At 44.9% G+C, this 23,962-nt stretch overlaps 1 protein-coding gene across 7 annotated transcripts in view; it reads left to right on the plus strand.

Annotated features, from left to right (window-relative positions):
* MST1R (macrophage stimulating 1 receptor) overlaps positions 1-23,962 on the plus strand; it is a 239,425-nt gene that overhangs the window by 9,109 nt on the left and 206,354 nt on the right. Inside the window, exon 1 of one of the 7 annotated variants that reach the window (XM_030205883.1) lies at positions 13,832-13,898. The exons of 3 other annotated variants lie outside the window; for them this stretch is intronic. The gene's annotated coding sequence lies outside the window, so the exon portion shown is untranslated. Of the gene's footprint in view, positions 1-13,831; positions 13,899-14,198; positions 14,261-18,833; positions 18,923-23,962 lie in introns of those variants that run through there. 3 more of the 7 variants (XM_030205884.1, XM_030205879.1, XM_030205880.1) reach the window with 3 other exon arrangements.

The raw sequence follows: 23,962 nt of genomic DNA on the forward strand, positions 1-23,962 counted from the left end.
TTATCATGTTTGTTGCCCTCCTCTGTACCTTTTCTATTTTTCTTCCAAATCTCAAATGTGTTTAAGTTGGTCTTTGGTGTGATTTGAGATCCATGAACTCCAGATTTATTTAAGTGTCCTGTTGTGACAGTAATTTGCCATTTTACTGATTTATATTATCAGTTCTGCATATATAGGCTTGTTTGTGTGTTTTACTGCCACCTGCTGAGCATAGAGGGAAACTGCATCAACATTTTTCATGTGTAACTTGATATTTCATAACTTACATGTCAGCCATTTTGAAAACTTTCATTTGTGGTCCCATGAGATACTGTTTTCTTCTTTCTTATGAGCAGCATTGTGATTTGTGATCATGGGTGATGTCATCACGTTATGATGTCCGCATACAGGGAGGAATCCCTGCTAGTGCTTTTTGTTGGTTGGGATTCTTTTTTAAGATGGACTTTTCTGGATGCGCAAAGTACTTTATTCTGCATTGTCAGCTAAGAATAATATTAGATTTTATAATATGTATGATTTGCTCCTGAGGAAGATGTCAAAACAGGGCACCTCATTGAGTCGCAGTGACATCAGTCTACTTTAGTGATCGCTGAAACAGAGATAAGTGGTTAAATGGATGATTTTTTTTACACATTATTATTTTTGTGAATTACGGGCACATTATATTTTTAATAGCACGGTTTGGACACTGATCCTTTTCAGTTGCTGGTACTCACGTTATGAAGTTGGTTCACATTTAGAACCTTAGGGATGTGTGAATGTTGTCACTGAAATAGCAATGGAAGCCAAGTGTGACTCCATTTGGCTGGTATTAAGGCATTCGGATAAGCCTATACTGTGATACACTGAGAGGTTCTATATTCACATACATACATTTTGTATGAGAGTAGTATCTGGCAACTGGGGGAAATTAAGTGGTACCTCTATATATTTGCATAGAGTATTATATATGGTTGATTAAGGGTTCTCTCTGGCCAAAATGTTTGGCATTTTGTATATAGCAAAACGGCATGCTGTTAATTAAACACAGAAGCCACAATTTGTATTTTTTTTCATTTAGAAGAAAAAATACACAGTGGGGAATTAAGAATGGTTCCTCTCTTAATCAGTCTTGCAATGGGCTAGCCAAATTGAGAAATTTTTAAGAACTTGTTCTTGGGAAGGAGAAGCTTTAAATCCCAGTGTTGAAATATTGGGACATACATATGCATTTCTTTTCTAAAATGGGAAATATATTGTAAATTTTGGTTCTTTTTAAGCCCTTTCCATGCCCTTTTATAAGGTCAGTTTAATAAAGGGTTCTAAAACTCAGGGGCCAAAACTTTGGGTGCTAAGCTAGTATTCCATAAAGGCACATTTGCAGACTAAATCTGTTATAGAGTTATGTGCCAAACTGTAGGTGTAACCACTTATGCCATGTCTATAACTAGTGTAAATGAACTGAGGAACTGAGTTCGATTCCCAGCACAGGCAGCTCCTTCTGACTCTGGGCAAGTTACTTAACCCTCCATTGCCCCATGTAAGCCGCATTGAGCCTGCCATGAGTGGGAAAGCGCGGGGTACAAATGTAACAAACAAACAAAAAAAACGTAATGCAGCACTTGTGCGTGTAAATACATGAATTCTATAAAGCAGGTGCAAAAAGTGGGCTTGCCTTTGATCCGCCCTGGTGAACAGCCCCTTTGCAGTTACCGTGAGAACACTTAGGCACCCAGTTACAGAATAGCATCTAAGTGCACTTTCATGCCCAATTGCTGTTTCACTCCTGTTTGGGTGCTTAACTACCATTATCTTTTATTTTCACATCTAAAGTTAGATGCTGAACTGGTCCTAACTTTTCTTGTTCATAATTTTTATTAATTTTATATACTTATTACAGAGATTATCTTACTGCAAAAGTGTAATACAGCCATTAAATAGTAATACAGGAAATTTATAATTGAAAAACGTCCTAATAAAGACAAAGTTCGGCTTCCTTAGACCTCAATAATAGGGGGGTAGGAATTAGTGAAGATAACACAATCATAATATATAAATAAAAATTAATATGGTTCCGTCAGTCCCATATATATCTCAACTCTATCGTTGTTTATTGTCTAGGAAGGTCTGAAGCTGATCAGGCATATAATATATATATTTAACTTGATTTAACCTGATAACACATTTACAGGGATAAGCCAGGAGGAAAGAACCTCCCAATTCCAAAACTTTTGACCTCATAGAGAGAAACTTTTTACGTTTTTCTTTTGTAAACTTAGTCACGTCCGGATAAAGCCAGATCTTCTGGCCAACAAACACACGGTTAGTTGATTTAAGTAAAGACGCATTACAGCATTTAAATCCTGTTGAAATACAAAAGCAATTATCAACGTCCCCCTTTCAGATGGTTCTTCAATTGTTTGCTCCAAAATGGTTGTGACATTTTGTAGATCTATTGAATTCTCTGTCCCAACTTTTTTCATCGTGCTTGGTATGTAATACATCTTGTTCAAAGGAGGAAATACTTCTTGGGGAAAATTTAAGTTTTCTTTTAAGTACCTCTGGAACATATCTTTTGGGGGTACTCCCAATATTCTAGGAAAATTCAATATTCGGAGATTTAATCTCCTATTAAAGTTCTCTACTTGTTCCAATTTTCTTCTAATTTCCATATTATCTTTTATCACAGCCATTTTAAAATCATCAGTTTGCTTTGTCTCTCTCTGTAAGGCATCAATCTTAGAGGAAAAGTCTTGTTTTGCCATATCTAAGGAGTTTTTCACTTCCTGCACATTCAAACTCAGAGTCTTTACCTCGTCCGAAGATTGTCTCAGGGTTTTTTCTATTTCTAGTAACTTCAGCCAGATCTTACCCAGGCTCACCTCTGTCTCTCCTGAAGCTGCAGATATCCTTACAGAGTTGGACTCCCCTCTGAGCTCTTCGGAATCACCCTTTCCGGGTTCCGAGAGAAACCCCGTCCCGCTCAAGGCAGTTGCAGGGCAAGGAGGCGTCGTAGAGAAAGGCGGGGAGAGAGATATTTCTATTTCCTGCGGGGGGATCGCTTCACCGGTCCCTCCCGCTAAGGACTCCGCTCCGCTTCTTCGGGACAATGCGAGGAAGAAGCGCTCCAAACCTCCACTTGCCGGTGTGGACGTCGCGGGGTGAAGGGGAACCCCCCGAATCGTCCCCTTATGTTTGGTATGCGGCATATCACAAAAGCAGGTAATTAAATCAGATTTCAGCAGTTAGTAGGCAGGAGCTCGCTTCTAACACCACCGCTCACGGCGCCATCTTGACACGCCCCGTGTGGTCCTAACTTTTTTTGCATTCTGTAGAATTACTCTACATGTGGATTTCCACACGTAACTAGAGGCTTTCTGAAATCAGTACTTACATATGTATGCGATATAAACTTGTAAATGCTGCTAGTTCCGTGTGGAAATCAAAAATATGGCCTTATTGGTAATGCTAAACCCAGCCTGCTTAGACTTTTATATATATGTATTTATGTTGATTTTCTTTTTGCATTTTTATTTTGGCATCTTTTATTTTTAGACCCCTGATGCAGGTGGTTTCGCTGAAGCACAGACCATGTTGGGTCTGATTAATAAACTACTGAGTTGACACCCTAACCCCTGAAGGCCCTTTGTACTTTTGTGTTTGCTGTTATTTTGGTGTGGTTTGGATTACCTCTATCATAGTCTCTAGAGTTGAATTTTGGTGCAGCTGTGTCCTGGCCAGTGAAATCATTTGTTCGGGGTCATCCGTGGATAATCAGTGGCACTTAACCAGTTAGTGCCACTGAATATCACCGCAAACTGCCAAACTAAAAGCTAGTTATGTGGGTGGTCCAAGAGCAGAGTCATCTCTTGGACCACCTGCTAAGAGCCAAAAGTTAGCCCTTAACTGCGTAAGTTTAGTGGTTAAATCGGATGACGTAAACGTCAGTCCTGTCTTTATGTGGTGTTGCTTATGTGGTTAAGTGTTGAATATCGCACTCTGCATCAGAGATAGCCAGCTGCATAATCCCGGATTTTCAGTGCCATGGCCCAGAATTGAATTTCTCGGAATAGCACCGGCGGTGGCTAAAAACACACTCACTGCCACCAGCTGAATGTCGACCTCCAGATATACAGTATTCATAGTCTCAGAAGTAGCTTTCATTAATTACATCAGAGCCAGTGGTGTAGCTACGGGGGGGGGGGGGGGGGCATGGTGACCTAGTCTCCCCAAATTGGCTCTGAGGCCCCTGGTTTGGCTGTCGGGGGTCCCCAACCCCCGCCAGCCGAAGCATTTGTCCTGCATTAGTCTCACTGCATTGCCTACTCTGCTCTTCTCAATCGCGCTGTGCATGCTCGTTTTAGTGAAACTGAGCATGCGCGACAAATGCTTCAGCTGGTGGGAGGTTGGAACCCCCCCCCCCCCCCCGCCAGCCAAAGTATGATGATGTGGCGGCGGGGGCTGGTGTGGCGGGGAGGCAGGCCAAAGTGTGCCCCCTCCTCCGTCAAGGTCTGGCTACACCACTGATCAGACCTATCTTTATTTATTTATTTATTCTTACATTTGTATCCCGCGCTTTCCCACTCAAAGCAGGTTCAATGCAGCTTACACAGTAATAGGGAATACAGAATGTTGTTAGAGAGAGTAAAAATTAAGTATCACAGAGTAATAGAATAAATAAGTAGGTAGAGATAGGCAATGGAGAAGGGAGTAAGGTGGGAGATGTGGAGGGGAATAATCGAACGGCGCCGGCGAAATACATGGTCGGCGATGTATTTTGGCGGCGCTGCAAAGAGCTGGCCAGAACCATATTTTCGAAAAAGATGGCCGGCCATCTTTTGTTTCGATAATACGGTTCCGGCCAGCCAAATGCATTGGATTTGGCCGGGGTTTGAGATGGCCGGTTTCGTTTTTTAGCGATAATGGAAAGTTATGTCGGCTATCTCAAACCCGGCCAAATTCAAGGCATTTGGCTGTGGGAGGAGGCAGCATTTTTAGTGCACTGGCCCCCCTGACATGCCAGGACACCAACCTAAGGGTCACTGCGGTGGACTTCAGAAAAGCTCCCACGTGCATAGCTCCCTTACTTTGGGAGCTGAGCCCCCCAACCCCCCACCAAAACCCACTACCCACAAATGTACTGCACCCACTAAACTGCTCCAGGGACCTGCATACAGCCTCTAGGACTTATTGCTGCTGTATAACTGTGGCACACCAGTTCACACCTTAAGACTAATCTCTCTGAAAAAGTCCTTTCTTGACATAACCACGTTTACTCACAGTTAACTGCAGATCAGAGGTTGTGCCCCACTGGCAAAGAGTCCCCTGGTACTAAGATTAGCAGTAGGTCAGAGCTGGCACAATGGTGTACAATGCCCTCTTTCAGCACCATTCAAGGTAAGAACTACGTTCTCTAACGTGGGTAACACAGGAAAGGGATCTAAAACTATCTTACAAAAATGGCCACTACCGCATGGACTACAACAGGAAACAAAACAGGGCACACTCTGACCCAGTAAGCAGGGGGAAAAGCACCACGGGAGTAGAGAGCCTACCAACTACCAATACCTACACCCACCACAATGCATTGCTGATGTGTCTCTGCAGTGCAAATAACAGAAAAGGTGCCACACTCACCCCAGAGCCACATCACAAGCAGGCAAAGGCTGTCGGAGGACAGAACACATTCTGCTGTCATGGAGGTGGGTACGGAATTTGAGGCTGGTGATAGAGGCTGGCAAAATATGTTTCTAATTGTTTTTTTTAAGTGGGAGGGGTTTGGTGACCACTGGGTGAGTACGTGGAGGTCATCCCCGATTCCTTCCGGTGGTCATGTGGTCAGTTGGGGCACCTTTTTGAAGCTTGGACCTGAAAAAAAAGGGACCAAGTAAAAGCGGCGAAATGCTCTTCATCGCTGCTTTTTTTTCCCATTATGGGCTAAAGCCGGCCATTTCTTAACCCCGCCCATGCCCGCCCGCCTTCACTTTGCTGCCAACACGCCCCCTTGAACTTTCGCCGGCTCTGCGACGGGAAAGCGGCGATGGTGTCACAATAGCGGCTTTCGATTATACCAATTTGGCCGCTTTTGCGAGATCGCCGGCCATCTCCCGATTTATGGCCGGCGATCCCTTTCGAAAATGGGCTGGATAGTCTGGGTTGATGTCATCGTCTTCTGGGTATATGTTAGGTAGATCGGTTCATTAGTTTGAGTCATTTGGATAGGCTTGCTTGAATAAATGGGTTTTTAGTGCTTTCCGGAAGGGTAGATGGTCATGGATTGATCTTTAAGTGCCAAGGAACAGATAGTTTTTGTAGCAGTGGTTTTACAGGTAATAAATCCTTCATAAAATGTTGACAACAAATGCAATGAAATGGCCGAACCATTGTGTTATTCACAATAGGCTAGAATTCCACAAAGGTACTCTCTCATGGATGTTATTTTTAAACCATTTTGTTGAAAACTAAAAAAGGTATTTTAGTAAGGAAACAGGGCAGCATTTCAATATAGTAAAAGTAACATAGTAGATGACGGCAGAAAAAGACCTGCACGGTCCATCCAGTCTGCCCAACAAGATAAACTCACATGTGCCATTTTTTATGTATACCTTACCTTGACTTGTACCTGTCTTTTTCAGGGCACAGACCATATAAGTCTGCCCAGCACTAATCCCGCCCCCCAACCACCCGCCCCGCCTCCCACCACCGGCTCTGGCACAGACCGTATAAGTCTGCCCAGCACTAACCCCGCCTCCCAGCCACCAGCCCCGCCTCCCACCACCAGCTCTGGCACAGACAGTATAAGTCTGCCCAGCACTATCCCCGCCTCCCAACCACCAGCCCCGCCTCCCACCACCAGCTCTGGCACAGACCATATAAGTCTGCCCAGCACTATCCCCACCTCCCAACCACCAGCCCTGCCTCCCACCACCGGCTAAGCTTCTGTCTTGGCAATTCTTATTGACTGCCCCTATCGGACCGACCGTTCACTTGTCTATTAGATTGTAAGCTCTTTGAGCAGGGACTGTCTCTCTTTGTTAAATTGTACAGCGCTGCGTAACCCTAGTAGCGCTCTAGAAATGTTAAGTAGTAGTAGTAGTAGTAACTATATAAGGATAATCTTTTGCATTTGAAAACACAGGATGTCCTTGTAGAAGTTTTCCTGGTGAACATCAGAGCTTCGTGACTAAATCTGCTCTGTCAGTTGTAGTAAAAAAACATTGTTCAACATCTACACTGTGAGGGCTAGAGGTTATAAACTGAGATTATCAGATCTGACAATATTATCAGTGTAAGTGCATGGAACCTTCTAGCAGTAGAGGGGAACCAGATTTGCCTGGCCCAGTAAAGGACTGTGAGGATCATAGAACTTTATTCCCTTCTGATTTAATGAAATGTCTTGGAGACAATCTGGAAAACGGACTGAGTGAGGTGATCAAATGTACAAAGGACATAAAATTATTTGAAATTTTTAAATCAGAAGTGAATGGTGAGAAATTGTAAGAATTATGGAGCTGGATGACAGGGCATCCAAACAGCAAATGAAATTTAATGCGGGCAACTGCAAAGTGATGCACACATGGAAGCGTAACCCAAATTACAGCTAAACGATGCTAGGGTTCACATTAGGATAGCCACTTCCAAGAAAAACATCTAGATGCCATTGTGGACAATGCGTAGAAAATTATGTGTTTTGTGTGTGGGGGTGGCCAAAAAAGCAAACCAAATGTTAAGAATTATTAAGACAGGAATGCAGAGTAAGCAGAGAATATCACAATGCCAGTGAGTTGCTCCATGAGGCAAACTGCACCTTCTGTGTGCACTTCTGGTTGCTGCCTCTCAAAAATGATATAGCAGAATTAGAAAAGGTACAGAGAAGGGTGATCCGAATAATAAAGGGGACAGAATGATTTCCCTATGAGGAAAGGCTAAAAAGGTTAGGGCTGATCAGCCTGGAGAAGAGAATACTGAGAGGAGATATGACTAAGTGGTTTTACTCTTTTAAAATGTACAAAGACTAGGAGACATGCTATGAAGTTACAAAGTAGAACATTTAAAACAAATTGTAGAAAATATTTTTTCACTCAGCACATAATCAAGCTGTGGAATGCATTGCCCAAGGATGCAGTGAAGCAGTTTGCATATGTGATTTTAAAAAAGGTTTGGAACGTTTCTGGTGGAAAAGTCCATAAATTGTTATTACGGTGCTGTTGGAAAAATCCACTGCTTATCACAGGGGACAATTGGATGGACTCTGTGTTTGGGATCTGCCAGGTGCATGTGACCTGGATTGGCTACTGTTAGAAACAGGATACTGAGCCTGATGGACCTTTGGCATGACCCAGTACAGCAATGTGGAATGGGAGGATAGGTGAACAATTCCAGAGAGCAACTAAAGCATGTGCACGTATGTCTTTGTCTTAATGATGCAAATAGGTCTGTTTCTGCCTGTGTCAGTCTCCATATGTGCCTTTCCTCCAGTGTGTGTGTGTTTCTATGTCTTTCTTGTGAAGACATTATAATAAAACGGGCTGGCAAAGTCCACAGATAATAATACCTGTGTACATACTATTAGCCATACAGTGAAGTGCAGTTTTAATTTTAACTGCCAGACCCTTGACCATTCTTCTAGGGTTTGGCAGTTAAAATGTAATTAACACTAAATTGTTCTGGGTTGACTAACCATTCCGGTTTCCTTTTTTCTATATCTTAGTATATCTCGAAACCTTTTTTTTTTGTCTTTTTTTATTTGCTGTTGATGTGATACACTTTAAATGTGATTGTAATACTTAAAATATGTAATATTTTATTATAAATGTGCATTGCTCAGTTATCACCTGTTACAATGGAAATGAATTTTCCTAGTTATGGTGTTCACCAGACATCATGGCACTGCTGCCCTGCCTCCCTCCTATAATTCTCACAATTAACTTATTTTTTATATGATAGAGGACTTCCTCTATTTGACTTAATAATCACTTATCTTATGGGTGCAGTGTTGTCTCATCTTGATGCTGATTCTGCCTTCACGTCCTTTAAGTGTATCACATGAACAGCAAATAAAAAAAAGACCAAAAAAAAAAAAAAGGTTTCGAGGTATACTAAGAGTTAAAATGTAATGCCAAGAAGTGCAGAGTGATCATTTGGGGTGTAGAAACCCAAAAGAGAGATACCGAATAGGAGGGGAAAGATTAGTAAGCTCGACTCAGGAGAGAGACCTTGCGGTGTTGGTGTCGGAGGATATGAAGGTGAAGAAACAATGTGACAAGGCAACGGCCGTGGCCAGAAGGATGCTAGGCTGCATAGAGAGGGGTGTAACCAGCAGAAAAAAGGAGGTGTTGATACCCCGCTACAAGTCGTTAAAAAAAAAGGTTAAAAGTCTGTTTGGTTCGGTGACAATTCCGGCCTAACTTAGAGGCACATATTTCACTGCTATGCTAGTATATGTATAAAGGAAAGTAGGCATCTACCAATCTCCTTATTGAATTGCCTCCTAAATATAAATGTTTGGATCAGTGGTGTAGCCAAGGGTGGGCCCGGGTGCCCATCCACTTTTGGGTTCAGGCCCACCCAATAGCAGCACATCTCTAATGTGGCTGGCAGGGATTCCCAAGCCCCACCAGCTGAAAACTCCCAACTGTCCCTCCTGCATACCTTTTAAATAGCAGATCTTTGCCTGCTACAAGCAGCGACTGATACATACTGTCCGCACCGGCCCTGCAGCCTTCCCTCTGATATATTCCTGCTTTTGCAGAAACAGGATGTTGCACCAGAGGGAAGGCTGTGGGGCCATCATGAGCACTGTGTATTAGTTGCTGCTCATTGCTAGGGAAAATCTGCTATTTAAAAGGTATGCAGGGGAGGGGGATGTTTGAGAGACCATATGGGATGCAGGCAAGAGAGAGAGAGAGACCAAATTACTTGTGGGACAAGGCGGAGTTCTTCTGCTCACCCATCTTGGGCCCAGGCCCACCCAAAATTGGGTGTCTGGCTACGCCCCTGGTTTGGATGATATTACATTTTATATAATTTTATTATTCTTTCCAAACCAATAGAATACTTGGGAACTTTCCTTTCAAACCACCCCTGAAGGTCAGAAAGACCGATGGAAACCACACACCCAGACAACACAAATCCAGACACAGATACACACATGCGTGCACACAGAGAGTATGTGGAAAGAATTCCATGAGCCACACTTTGTTTGCTTTCCCCTCATGCTGAATAACTGCATTTATAAGTCACTTTTCTAGAAATTACCCAGAGAGGAAATATTTCCCTCTCTCTGAGTCACCTACTGCACCTTTTTATCCCCTCTATGGCTGTCATTCTTCAGAAGAGGCGAAACCAGTTACATATAAAAAGCTGTTCTCTGGATACATACAAGGTTTTATTCAAGAATTCTAGCCACATCTCACAAAGTCCCTTTCCCTGCGTAAATCAATCAGTAACTTATTCCAGAGAGTCAGCCCACAGTTCCATTCTAAGTAACATGCACACTCCAGGAAGCATTGGCAGTTCTAGATTTGCAGATGGTAATGATCTCTCAGGAGTATATGTACCTTGCACCTTTTAAGAGCCCTCTGAAAATAAGCTCATGCCTGTTTATATGAAGGACAATTCTATAACTGGGTGCACATGTAACTTTACAGAATACTAGCAATAAGTACTAGCAGGGTGTCTAAACACTATTCTGTAAGGGCGTGGCATAGCACATACAGTAAATGTGAGGCAAGTGTACACATGGGTGGAGCATGGACAGGTCATTCTAGTATGATGTTTGTTGCACGTGTTCCTGCTGCTTTTAGGTGCCTACACTTATGCCAGCAGGCAGGTAAATATAAGGCACACACCGATTCCAGATTAAACTAGCATTCTTTCATGGAATCTGGGTGCCCCAGAATAGGCTCTCAACATACTGTCATAACTTACCCAGAGATGGAGACGCAGGACTGCGATCGGGAGGTGGGGGCTCAGGCGCACTAGACGGCTCCTTCTGCATGCCCAGAAGAGGGGCGTGGGTCGGCTTATGGCGAGATTCCAGTCCTTGGAAGGACTTTCCCGAGGCCTCCAACTTCTGCCACCAATTCCAGACAGCCCTCTGGGTCCTGCGACTTCCAGCTTCCGGCCCGCGCTTGCTCTCCTTCTCCTTTTGGTTCTCCTGCCCAGCTCATCCCTGTCACGTCAGATGGCCGGCACCTTCTTAAACTAGACTCTCCCTCTGATCTCCTCTGAGCCTCAGCTATGCTCTTCTCTGGAGTGCTGGTGTGTTTTGTTCTCTGCTCTGATTACTTGCCTGGACCAGCTCTAGTTTAGAGGTTCCCCCTAAACCAACCTCTTCTTCTTCCATTTTCTATTTCTGTGGATAACACTCTCATCCTCCCTGTCTCATCAGCTCATAACCTTGGGGCCATCTTCGACTCCTCTCTCTCCTTCTCTGCACATTTTCAGCAGACTGCTAAAACCTGTCGTTTCTTTCTCTATAATATCACCAAAATTCACCCTTTCCTTTCTGAGCACACTACCAGAACCCTTATCCACACTCTTATCACCTTAGACTATTGCAACTTGCTTCTCACAGGTCTCCCACTTAGCCATCTCTCTCCTCTTCAATCTGTTCTAAATTCTGCTGCACGACTAATATTCCGCCAATGTCGTTATGTCCCTCTCCTCAAGTCACTTCACTGGCTCCCTTTCTGTTTCCGCATACAGTTCAAACTACTCTTATTGACTAATAAGTGCATTCACTCTGCAGCTCCTCAGTACCTCACCACTCTCATCTCTCCCTACACTCCTCCCTGGGAACTCCGTTCACTGGGCAAATCTCTCTTATCTGCACCCTTATCCTCCACCGCTAACTCCAGACTCCGTTCCTTTTACCTTGCTGCACCATATGCCTGGAATAGACTTCCTGAGCCGGTACGTCAAGCTCCGTCTCTGGCTGTCTTCAAATCTAGGCTAAAAGCCTACCTTTTTGATGCTGCTTTTAACTCCTAAACCTTGCTCACTTGTTGAGAACCCTTATTTTATCATCCCCACCTTAGTAATTCCCTTATCTCTTATTTGTCCTGTCTGTCCTAATTAGGTTGTAAGCTCTGTCGAGCAGGGACTGTCTCTTCATGTTCAAGTGTACAGCGCTGGATCAATTCTGTCCAGCTCATGATCAGGGCACAGACTGTAGAAGTGTGCCCGGCACTGGATTTGCTTTCCAGTTCCTGGAGTTACCATCTAATCACTGCTAAGTTTGTTTGGTCCCATTCTCTTTCCATACAGGATTCCGGGGGTGGGGGTGGGGGGGTTGGCAAGGATGAGGGGGCCCAGAACCTACCTTGCTGTATCTTCAGTGTGGGAGGTGGGATGGGGAGATTGGGCTGGGTGGGGGAAGAGGAATTGGGATGGAGGGCAGCTGGAGCTACTACTGAGAAGTTAACCGGAGAGCGGCCGATATTCAGACTGGTGCCCAGTTATCTTCCACACATAAAGTTAGGACAGCTTTTTTTTTCTCCTAACTGTATGTGAGTTTCTAGCTGGTTAGCAGGCCAAATATCACTGTTAACTGGCTAGGTGGACTCTCTGCCCTAGCCTGCCATTAAGACAGAGGAAATATTTGGTGGCACTGTCCAGTTAAATGCCACTCGGTGATAGAGGGAAGACCCCCAAACACCAAGAAATACAGTCTGATCAAAGACACAAACACTTCCCATCATCTTGGGTTTCACAGACCCAACCGAAAAGAAGCTCCAAGCACACCTGGACAAGTTGCCCACCGTTGCCACATCCTATGAACTCCAGAAAGAAGCTCCCTTCGGCACAATGCAAGCACCATGGCGAACCCCAGCAGCAAACCTGAGAGACTGAGATCACAGTCCACATGCCCCGGCCCAGGAGTGAGGGCCATTCCTGTCATAGCATGTGTAAAACTAACCCACCTGCATAGAGTGTTTTCCCTCATTGTAGATGGCTGAGAGACAGTTAGATGAATGCAGAGATTTCACCTCTAGGGCTAATTGCTGATACATAAAGCTTTAAAAGGCCCAACGAGGCTGCCTAGTAAGGTGGGTAGGATGTAATTGCTACTTCTTGCAGCCTACCCCCATTTCTTTTTAGAAGCTCCAGAACTCTTCCTACTGCTGTTTTCACTTGAAGTGCTCAATGCTTGGTTTCCATCACCTTTCCACTCTGGGGTCCTCCATGTTTATCCCATTTCGTTTTGAATTTGAGCATCATTTTGTCTCCTCTGCTTTCTCTACTGTTGCTTTTGAATCTTCCTCATCATATCCCCTAGTTCAACAGCTTCCTTTCTTTTAGAAAAGCTTCCTGTCACCTCTAGGATGGCCCTTTAATATCTGTCTCAGATTATCGTCTCAGATTATTATCATTAGAGACCTCTAGGAGTCTCAGTCCAGGTTTTATCATACAGGTGGCCTGTTTCTAGTTATACAAAGTGGGGCACAAAACAGTTCTATCTGAGAAATCAATTCCCCCGTTATCTTGACCCCCCCCTTACCTTATCTACTATCCCTCACCTGTCCAGCAGTTCTCCAATCCCCTTATACCCTCATCTCTTGGGCCTTCCTCCATTGCCATAATCCCTTCTTTCCCTTTGTCTCCTCACACCTCTTGTGTTTTCCTAGATATGACCCTCCCTTCACTCCCCTCATAGTTATACATCTGTAATGTTTGTGTCTGTAACTGTGAGTGTACATGGGTGCATGTCTCAGTAGCAATGCATAATTAACTCTGTACCTGGCATGCATATCTCTGATGTCTTTATCTGTGGTGGGTGTGGTGCTAAGGTACAGCTGTTAGTATCATAGCCTCTGTGCTGTAAGGAGCCTGGGTTTTACATTTAGCTGTAGGATGTTTCTGAGGGGAGCAGCCAACACCTTTCTTCATTTCCTGGCTGGATGGAATGTCTTCAGGTGAGTCACTGTAATGTGCCCAGCAGGGCTTCATTTTTAGAGAAAAAGGAAGTGCGGAGCCAGGGTGGATGGTGGAGGCAGGCTGGACAGGAGCAGAAGACAGGAGAAAAGGGGCAAAATCGGAGAGCAGAGTGACTGTTCTCTGCTCTAGGTTCACCCCTCCCCTCCTCTTTCCTACTGGCTGCCTGGAAGGGAGGGGCTGGAGCAGAATACCCCTGCTACTCTGGATTCTGAAAATGAGTGGTGGATCTGCTTTCCGGGCCATTCCTCACAGAAATTAAGCCATTCCCCACAGAAATTAAGCCCAGACTTCTAGAACAGGTCACTTTCTTCTCTACAAGAGAATATATAGACTACCATTAGTGAGTATTGCTGCTTTCATGTTCTTTTCTCAGAGGATCGCTTTTGGTTTTGCTCAGTGTTAAAATGTTTAAATGGTTATGCTGGGTTTATTATGAGCACATTGAAATGTTAATACAGAGATAGGTAATAGATGTTGGTTTATTACTGAGAGAGTTTTGTCCATGACCCCCTGTGCTGCATTGTCTCCGCTGTGAGATTCAGAGCTGCGATAGCAAATATATTTCCTACCTAGGAAGAGACGGAGGAGGTGGTTTTTGTGATTTTCATCTTACACCCCAGAGTGTAGGCTGACACAGAGTACTATAGATACGAATACATTGGGTAATGGACTACAGAGCCCTGGAGATTCAAGTTCCAATCCCATCTCTGCCATTGCTTGTGTGACCCTCTTTAAGGCACTTAGGCCTCTTTTACTAAACTGTGCAAGGGATTCCCAGTGCAGCAAATGAGAGGAAGCCCATTACAATTCCTGTGGGCTTCTCATTTGCCATGTGGGAATCCCTAGTGTGGCTTTGTAAAAGAAGCCCTTAACTTCCCCATTCCTAGATTTTAAATGTGCGCTCTTTAGTGTTGGAAGCATGAACTTTTACCTTGTATAGTGCTGTGTAAATTGATGGTGCTTGATAAACACTTTTAGTAGCACTGGGCTATAAAACTTACTGTTCAGTCATGCAGGTACTTTACCATGCAGAGCAATGACACTTTTGCATAAATATTTATATTTGTGCTGTATTCATACTTTTGGGAGTTCGATAAAGTCAGTTGCTTATGCTTTGTTGATAGTTTTTGGAGCAATTTTCAAAGTGCCTTTGTAGGTGCAGTGGAGCTTGTCTAATTTTCAAAGGGAAGTAGACACATGCTTTCCCTATGCAAAGAGCTATAGGTAGTGGTGTGCTGGAGCAGGCTCTCACGAGTTTGCGAGAGCCTTTGTTAAGCTTTTATGAATTTTGAGAGCAGGTTTGAAGTAGCCTCCCCCAGCTATTTTTTTTGTTACATTTTGTGCCCCGCATTTTCCCACTCATGGCAGGCTCAATGCGGCTTACATGGGGCAGTGGCGGGTTAAGTGACTTGCCCAGAGTCACAAGGAGCTGCCTGTGCCTGGAGTGGGAATCAAACTCAGTTCTTCAGTTCCCCAGGACCAAAGTCCACCACCCTAACCACTAGGCCACTCCCTTTAACAACTAGCTCCCAAAATGTGGGCTCGGGTCCCTCCTAAATTCTCTTGAACCCTGCCAGCCAAGTAAATAGACTGCTGCTGCACCCTGCTCCTTGTTTCCAGCTCTGAGCAGCAGGCTGGGACTTCTCATATATGCATGAGAAGTCAACATGTTGCTCAGAGCCAGAAACAAGCAGCGAGGAGTGGGGAATGTAAAAGACCCCCTAACTAACCAAATAAAGTACCTCATGAGAGACTACTGAGAAAATTAAGGAGTCATGGGATAGGAGGCAATGTCATTCTATGGATTAACAATTAGTTATTGGACAGAAAACAGAGGGTAGGGTTAAATGGCCATTTTTTGCAGTGGAAGAGGGTGAATGGTGGAGTGCCGCAGAGATCTGTACCGGGACTGGTGCTATTTAACATATTTATAAATTATCTGGAAATTGGAATGACAAGTGAGATGATTACATTTGCAGATAACACGAAACTTCAAGGTTGTCAAAATGCATGTGGATTGTGAAAAATTGCAGGAAGACCTTAGGAAACTGGAAAACTGGTCATCCAAATGTCAAATGAAATTTAATGTAGACAGATGTAAAGTGAAGCACATTGGGAAGAATAATCCAAATCATAGTGGTCTGATACTAGGGTCCACTTTAGAAGTCAGCACTCAAGAAAAAGACCTAGGCGTCATTGTAGACAATACGTTAAAATCTTTTGCTCAGTGTGCAATGGCAGCCAAAAAAGCAAACAGGATGCTAAGACCAAAAATATTATAATGTCTCTGTATTGTTCCATGGTGTGACCTCACCTTGAGTATTGTGTTCAATTCTGGTTGCTGTATCTCAAAAAATATATAGCGGAATTAGAAAAGGTTCAAAGAAGACCAACCAAAATGATAGAAAGGATGGAACTGCTTCCATATGAGGAAAGGCTAAAGAGGTTATGGTTCTTCAGCTTGGAAAAGAGATGGCTGAGGGGGAATATAATTCTGGTCTATAAAATCCTGAGTGGTGTGGATCAGGTGGAAGTGAATTGATTGTTCACTCGTTCAAAAAGTACAAAGACCAGGGGACACTCAATGAAATTGCAGGAAAATACCTTTAAAACAAATAGGAGGACATAGTTTTTCATTCAAAGAATAGTTAAGCTCTGGAACTCATTGCCAGAGGATGGGTTTAAAAAGGTTTGGACAAGTTCCTGGAGGAAATGTCCATGGAGGGGCATAATCGAACAGAAACGCCTATCTCCATGGGCGTTTATCTCCGAGAACGGGTCCGTGAAGGGGCGGACCCAAGCGTATTTTCGAAACAATTAGACGTCCATGTTTTATTCGCCAAGTTGTGAGCTGGGCGTTTTTGCTTTTCAGCGATAATGGACAATGAAATCGCCCAGCTCAAAAACGAATAAATCCAAGGCATTTGTTCGTGGGAGGGGCCAGGAGTCGTAGTGCACTGGTCCCCCTAACATGCCAGGACACCAACCAGGCACCCTAGGGGGCACTTTTACAAAAACAGAACAAAAGGTAAAAGAGCTCCCAGGTGCATAGCACCCTTCCCTTGTGTGTAGAGCCCCCCAAATCCCCCTCAAAACCCACTGCCCACAAGTCTACACCATTACTATAGCCCTAAGGAGTGAAGGGGGGCACCTACATGTGGGTACAGTGGGTTCGGGGGGGGTTGGACGACTAAGCATTAAGCAGCACAATTGTAACAGGTAGGGGGGGGATGGGCCTGGGTCCACCTGCCTGAAGTCCACTGCACCCCCTAACAACTGCTCCAGGGACCTGCATACTGCTGCCAGGGAGGTGGGTATGACATTTGAGGGTCAAAATAAAAAGTTGTGAAACATCATTTTTTGTGGTGGGAGGGGGTTTATGACCACTGGGGGAGTCAGGGGAGGTCATCCCCGATTCCCTCCAGTGGTCATCTGGTCATTTAGGGCACTTTTTGGGGCCTTATTCGTGAAAAAACAGGGTCCAGGAAAAGTGCCCTAAATTCTAGCTAAAAACGCATACTTTTGTCCCATTATCTGTGAAATGCGCCCATCTCTGTTCGGCAGATAACCACGCCCCAGTTCCGCCTTCGCCACACCTCTGACACGCCCACATCAACTTTGTCCGCATCCGCGACGGAGTGCAGTTGAAAACGTCCAAAATCGGCTTTCGATTATACCGCTTTAATCGTTTTTGTGAGATAAACGCCCATCTCCCGATTTAGGTCGGAACTTGGGCGTTTTTCTCGTTCGATTATAAGCTGGATAGTCTTTTATTGAGATGGACATGGGGTTAGCCACTGGCAACCCTGGGATTGGTAGCATGGAATGGTGTGTTTCTGCCAGATACTTGTGACCTGGATTGGCCACTGCTGGAAGCAGAATACTGGGCTAAATGGACCATTGTTCTGACCCAATATGGATATTCTTACGTTGTTAAGCTCAGTATCCTGTTTTCCAGCTCTGGCCAATCCAGGTCACAAGTACCTGGCAGGATCCCAGAACAGTAAAACAGGCTTTATGCTGCTTATCCTAAAAATAAACAGTGGATTTTCCCAAGTCCACTTTAATAATGACTTATGGACTTTTAGGACATTATCAAGACTTTTTTTTTTAAACCCAGCAAAGCTAACTGCTTTTTTCACATTCTCTGACAATCAAGCTCATTTTCAAAGCACTTAGCCTCCCAAAGTTCCATAGAAACCTATGGAACTTAGCCTCCCAAAGTGCTTTGAAAATATGCCTCAATAAATCCTAAAGTTGAATTACACATTGAGTGACGAAATATTTTCTCTGGTTTGTTTTAAATTTAGTACTTAGTAGCTTCATTGCATCTATTTGGCCGGCGCTGTTCGATTATGCCCCTCTTTGTGTCATGGAAAATTGAATTACCTCACTAGTTATTCCAATCTATATATCATTTATAAATATGTTAAAAAGCAGTGGTCCCAGCACAGACCCCTGGGGAACACCACTATCTACCATTTTCCATTGAGAATACTGACCATTTAACCCTACTCTCTGTTTTCTATCCTTTAGCCAGTTTTTGATCCACAATAGGACATTACCTCCTATCCCATGACTTTCTGGCAGAGGTTGTTTTTGCATGGTTTCTTACTGTGTATCTATTCGCCCTACTTTAGAAAGCTGCAGTTGTATGAGGTGAAGATTGTTTGCGAGGAGGTATTCAACAAACAGCTTTTACAACTGGAACAGAAATGGATTTTCCATTTTAATTTAATTGAATATGGAAATTTAAATTTCAGTGTGGATTGCTGAACTTTTTATTAAAAGTGCTGAGTAATGTGTTTGGTAGTACTGTACTTGCTGATTGCTAGTTATTCCGGCTTGCCAGATGTGACATTGTAAGACTGATGTGTACGGTGTATTTTAAGGAGTGTTGACTCAGCCGGAGTGATTGTGGACCAAGTCCTACAAGGATGTTCAAAACCCCCTGATACAGCAATAGAGAAACTGGGGCCTTTGTTGAGACATATCTTATGAGGTAAATGCATTCTTAATATTTTTAAATGTCACATTGCACTATGTGTTTTGGAGTTTATTTTCATTAATTATTCGCACAAATTTAATTTGTACATTTAGAAGTTTTTTGGGACCAGTGATTATAACATTGGCCCTAAGTACTACTGAATGATTTTTGCTAGAGCCATGTTCATGCTGAGGGCCCTTTTCTCCTGTTAAATAATTTTGTTGAGTCTGCTGGTTCAAGGCAATAATATTTGTGTGTGTGTAGTGTAGATCAGTGTGAAGACTTTTACATGGTGCTGGACATGGATCATTTGCTAAAAAAATGTTTCTGAGAACAAGAGGGCCAGCATTGACGCAAAGCAGACTAAGTAGCTGCCTAGGGCAACAGAATTTGGGGTGATGGTGGGTGAGAGGCTCCAGCATGTGTGAAAGCCTTCCTGAGTCCTGGTGTGTGTGTGTGTGTGTGTGTGTGTGTGTGTGTGTGTGTGTGTGTGTGTGTGTGTGTGTGTGAGGCCTATACCTCAGTGGCGTAGCCAGACCTGACATTTTGGGTGGGCCCAGAGCTAATATGGGTGGGCACTGTGTATATAGGTATGAGTAGTGTTTCTTGGGATACTACAAAATTATGCTTTAGAATGCACTTGATGATGGATTTCTAAGTAGTGTACCCAACAGCTGCACTGCAGAGTCCACCTGAACCCAGAAATCCACCTACATAAAATTTAAAACTTTTTAAATTTTAACCTGGGCACTGCAGACCATCCCCACCCAAAAAAACCACCATCTGTTAAAATTTAACCTGAATACTATTAAAATTTATTGTTGGTGGGTTTCTAGTGGGGATGGGCTCTTCACTGCCTAGGACAAAAGTATATTTAATGATTAAATATACCATTCTTTGCCCTAGGCAATGAAAAGTTCACCCTCCACCCAGAAGCCCACCAGCAGCCAGCATTCATTTTGATTACATGTCGTACATGTTAAAATTAAAAAACATTTATTTTACCTGGGCAGCTGCTTGCAGATGGTGCGGGGGGGGGGGGGGGGGGGGGGGGGGAAATCGATCAATATCAAAAGGTTGATTGTAACGTGATACAGCAAGGGCACCCGTGATCTGGCACAGTGGAGGAGCCGCGACACAGCCGGCAGCCTTTCCCATGCAGCATTGCGAGGAGCAGCAAGGCTGAGCAGCTTACAAAATGGAAGTTAGCGAGGCGAGCATGGACGTAGTTTGACTGTTTCATTCTTTACAAGATCTCCAGTCCATCTCCTATTTTTTCTCTCCCTTCCTGTCTTCTTCACTTCTTCTCCTATATCCATCTCTGACTTTGATCTTTTCCCTTCAGCTTTCCTTCATTTATTTTTCTCTCTCTCAGTCTGCTCAGACTTCATTTGTAGTATTCAATCTCCTTTATTCAACCACATCTACCTACAGCTTTTCATGTCCCTCACTCCAATCATCCCATTCTTCATACTGTTATTCTTGTTTCTTTTTGCTGCTAACTCTCCCCTCTTCCAGCACCCTCTCTTTCTATTTTCACTCCTCTTTTCTCTTCCCTTCCTCCTATCATCCATTCACGGTCCAGTGTCTCTCCCCTTTTCCCCAAGTCCAGTCTCCCTTCTTCCCTCTTACCAGCTAATCCATATCTAACAATCCCTTCTCCCCCCCCCCCCCCAAATCCAGCACCTCTTCCTCTCTGTCCATCACCCCCCCCCCCAAATATACAGCACAGCAGGACCTGCACCTCTCTCCCTCCATCCTGTAGATCCTCCTCCTGCCCTCCATTCACCCCTACCCACATGGTTCCATCACCTCTCTCCTCCCAAAGGTCCAGCAGAACAGTGCCTCCATCTTTCTCCTTTTCTCACCCCTCCCCCCATCGCAGTTCCAGCGTCTCTCCCTTTTCCTTCCTCCTCACAGTCCGATTTTCCCTTACGTTGATCTCTGCCGGTAGTGGCACTGCAGCCAGCAATAAAGAGTAGTTACTCACCTGTAACAGGTGTTCTCCGAAGACAGCAGGCAATATATTCTCACTGATGGGGTGACGTCACGTCGGCCCGGAGGACTTTCCAGCAAAGTCCATGACAAAGTCTAAAATGTCCCCCGTCGCGCGGGCGGATGCAGTGCGCATGCGCGCGTCCACTTTCCCGCCCGTCGTGCGGGCACATTCCTCAGTTAATTACAAGAATTAGAGGAATACAACTCCAAAGGGGAGGTGGGAGGGTTGTGAGAATATATTGCCTGCTGTCTTCGGAGAACACCTGTTACAGGTGAGTAACTACTCTTTCTCCAAAGACAAGCAGGCCAATATTCTCACTGATGGGGTATCCCTAGCCCCCAGGCTCACTCAACACAACAAAGAATGGTCAATTGGGTCCCGCAACGGCGAGGACAAAAACAAAATTGACCTGAAACCAAATTCAACTAACTGAGAGTGCAGCCTGGAACAGAATAAAATGGGCCTAGGGGGGTGGAGTTGGATTCTAAACCCCAAACACACTCTGCAGCACCGACTGCCCAAACCGACTGTCGCGTCGGCTATGCTGCTGAAGGCAGTAATGTGATGTGAATGTGTGGATCGAAGCCCACGTCGCAGCTTTGCAAATCTCTTCTATGGTGGCTGACTTTAGATGAGCCAGTGACGCCGCCATGGCTCTAACATTATGAGCCGTGACATGACCGTCCAAAGTCAGCCCGGCTTGGGCGTAAGAGAAGGAAATGCAATCTGCTAGCCAATTAGAGATGGTGCGTTTTCCGACAGCAACTCCCCTCTTGTTGGGATTAAAAGAAACAAACAGATGGGCGGACTTTCTGAAGGGGCGCGTCCGCTCCACGTAACAGGCCAGTGCTCTTTTACAGTCCAAAGTGTGCAACTTGCTTTCGCCGGGGCTCATGTGAGGAGGGGGAAAAAATGTTGGCAAGACAATTGACTGGTTCAGATGGAACTCCGACACCACCTTCGGTAGAAACTTTGGGTGCGTGCGGAGGACTACTCTGTCATGATGAAAGACAAGGAATGGTGCATGAACTACCAGGGCTTGAAGCTCACTGACCCTACGAGCTGAAGTAACAGCCACCAAGAAAATGACCTTCAAGGTCAAGTACTTCAGATGACAGGAATCCAGTGGCTCGAAAGGAGTTGTCATCAGCTGGGTGAGAACGACATTGAGATCCCATGGCACTGGAGGAGGTTTGATAGGGGGCTTTGACAAAAACAAACCTCTCATGAAACGCATGACTAAAGGCTGTCCAGAAATCGGCAAGCCATCAACATGTGAATGATAAGCACTGATTGCGCTAAGATGAACCTTGACCGAGTTAGTCTTAAGACCAGACTCGGATAAATGCAGAAGGTACTCAAGCAAGGTCTGTGCAGGACAAGAGAAAGGATCTAGACCGTTGCTGTCACACCAGACGGCAAACCTCCTCCATTTAAAAGAGTAACACTTATGTGTGGAATCTTTTCTGGAAGCAAACAGAACTCTGGAGACACCCTCAGAGAGACCAAAGGAGGCAACCTCTATGCTCGCAACATCCAGGCCGTGAGAGCTAGAGACCGGAGGTTGGGATGTAGAAGCGCCCCCTCGTTCTGAGTAATGAGGGTCGGAAAACAGTCCAATCTCCATGGCTCTTCTAACGAAAGTTCCAGAAGAAGAGGAAACCAAATCTGACGGGGCCAAAAAGGCGCTATCAGAATCATGGTTCCCCGGTCCTGTTTGAGTTTCAGGAGAGTCTTCCCCACTAAAGGGATGGGAGGATAAGCGTACAGGAGTCCCGTCCCCCAAAAAAGGAGGAAGGCATCCGACGCCAGTCTGCCGTGGGCCTGAAGTCTGGAACAGAATTGAGGAACCTTGTGAGTGTCCTGAGAAGCAAAAAGATCTATCGATGGAGTTCCCCAAACTCGAAAGATCTTTTTGGCAATAATCGTGTTCAAGGACCACTCGTGAGGCCGCATAACTCTGCTCAGCCTGTCGGCCAGACCGTTGTTTATACCGGCTAGATAAGTGGCTTGGAGAAACATTCCGTTTTGATAGGCCCATAGCCACATCTGCACGGCTTCTTGGCACAGAGGACGAGATCCGGTGCCCCCTTGCTTGTTGGTGTAATACATCGCCACTTGATTGTCTGTCTGAATGAGAACAATTTTGTTGGCTAGCCGATCTCTGAAGGCCCTCAGAGCGTTCCAGATCGCTCGCAATTCCAGGAGGTTGATCTGAAGATGCATCTCCTGAAAGACCAAGCTCCTTGAGTGTGAAGCCCATCTACATGCGCTCCCCACCCGAGGAGGGATGCATCCGTCGTCAGCACTTTTTGTGGCTGAGGAATTTGGAATGGGCGTCCCAAGACCAGATTGGATCGGATGGTCCACCAATTGAGGGAATTTCGAAAATTGGTGGACAGTCGGACAACATCCTCTAGGTTCCCGGTGGCTTGAAACCACTGGGACGCTAGGGTCCATTGAGTCGACCTCATGTGTAGACGTGCCATGGGTGTCACATGAACTGTGGAGGCCATGTGGCCAAGCAATCTCAACATCTGCCGAGCTGTGATCTGCTGAGATGCTTGTACCTTGGAAACCAGAGACAGAAGTCTGTCTGCTCTGGGCCCTGGGAGATAAGCACAAGCTGTCTGTGTGCACAACAGAGCTCCTATGAATTCCAATTGTTGAACTGGGACGAGATGGGACTTGGGGTAATTGATGACAAAGCCCAGCATCTCTAGCACCTGAATAGTCATCCGCATGGACTGCAAAGTTTCTTGCGGGGAGGTGTTCTTCACCAGCCAATCGTCCAGATAAGGGAACACATGCACTCCCAGTCTGCGTAGCGACGCTGCCACAACTGCCAGGCACTTTGTAAAAACCCTGGGTGCAGACGCCAAGCCAAAAGGCAAAACACAGTACTGAAAGTGCTGTGATCCCAGGCGAAATCGAAGATACTTCCTGTGGGCTGGAAGTATCGATATGTGAGTGTAAGCATCCTTCAAGTCCAGAGAGCATAGCCAATCGTTTTTCTGAATCATGGGAAGAAGAGTGCCCAGGGAAAGCATCCTGAA

Source organism: Microcaecilia unicolor, chromosome 6 (genome assembly GCF_901765095.1).
Source record: "Microcaecilia unicolor chromosome 6, aMicUni1.1, whole genome shotgun sequence".
Lineage (NCBI taxonomy): Eukaryota > Metazoa > Chordata > Amphibia > Gymnophiona > Siphonopidae > Microcaecilia > Microcaecilia unicolor.